The sequence below is a fragment of the Penaeus monodon genome, chromosome 22 (genome assembly GCF_015228065.2).
Source record: "Penaeus monodon isolate SGIC_2016 chromosome 22, NSTDA_Pmon_1, whole genome shotgun sequence".
In the NCBI taxonomy this organism is placed as follows: Eukaryota; Metazoa; Arthropoda; class Malacostraca; order Decapoda; family Penaeidae; genus Penaeus; species Penaeus monodon.
In genome coordinates, this window is record NC_051407.1 from 20,642,776 (window position 1) to 20,644,162 (window position 1,387).

The window sequence follows — 1,387 nt, forward strand, 5'->3', positions numbered from 1 at the left end:
AGCTGTGATGGATTGGCCCAACGGGACAAACGAGCCGTCATTTACGTTTTAATGAAGTCGTACATAGTCATACGCCGTAATGTTTCAGTAGAGCTATACAGGGTATCATTTACTTTTAGATAATGCCATTTTATCACCATTCATCTACCGGCAAGCATCATGCAGGCAGCGTTACATAATGCCCAGCCAGTGCCCCTTATCCTTTGTCTCCCTTTCCTATTAAACCGTGTCTGCTAATCCGTGCGGGCAGGTAGTCAGGAACGCTCCGTGCCACACATGATCCACTGAGGGATTAGGTGTGCCAGTTGTGTCTAATCACTCAGGACTTACTATTGTTGGAGAGCATCGGGAGAAGCTGTTCCAATCTAAGACACTTGAGATGACGCGGGCTAGACGTCGCTAAGCCTCTCTCGGAGTTTTTATGGGCGGACGGGTATGCAGGGTATTAATCGAGTATCAATCCAAATGCAGTAAGCACAGTACCAATGGTAATTCCAGCAAGAGATAGAATCACGGTAAAATCTCCCCTAGTGGTGTTACGCGGCCACTACAGACAACTGAATCGCCAGTCGACTAAGATCACGCTAGATCTTTAACATTATTGGTCATATAAAAATAGAAAAATAAAAAGTAGAAATAGATAAGCTGGGGAGTTGAATAACACGTGCACCCCGAAATGAAGGAAAAAATATTAATCGCCATCCTTTGAAATACCGAGACCTTTGATGAGGAATATAATTGCGTCGCAGTAATGATCGAAGAATTATGAATTGCATTCGGGCTCCTCTAATGACTGCGATATATTTGATTATTATACATCTCCTTTTTCTTGGTGTCTTTTTCGTGTTGCTTTGTACTTTTCCGAGAAAAATAACTTCGCTCTGTATTGAGAATGGGGATGAAGTAGCATTACCGTTAATTTATGGACTACCATGAAAGGAAAAATCTGCTTTGTACTTGCAGAGCGCGCCAGAGGGGCGAGAAAAAGCATCAACCTGAGCAGGATTATCCTAGTAATGCCGTTTTGCGTGATAGCACGAGTGATGAACTTTGCATTATTGCCGTTTGAATGCTTCAGCTTTAAACGCATAACCTGTAGTACATCTCAGTTTGATTTACATATACATTACGCCGCACGCATTCGTTGCTGCCGTTCGTCCCTGTGCGAGAACACACAAAGGAAGCGCGGCATCAGAACGAGCGAAGTTTCAGAGAAATAAACACGGAGAGACTCGCACGCGCACCCACTCGCCATCCGCATCTGTGCTTGCGAGGACCGGAGAGCAAATTTCAGTGCGCGGACGCTACTGCCTGTCTCACCCTCTGAAATTTAGATGAAGCTCATTATCTTCGTCTCGCCAGCGCCTCCGCTTCCGCCGCCACGTCC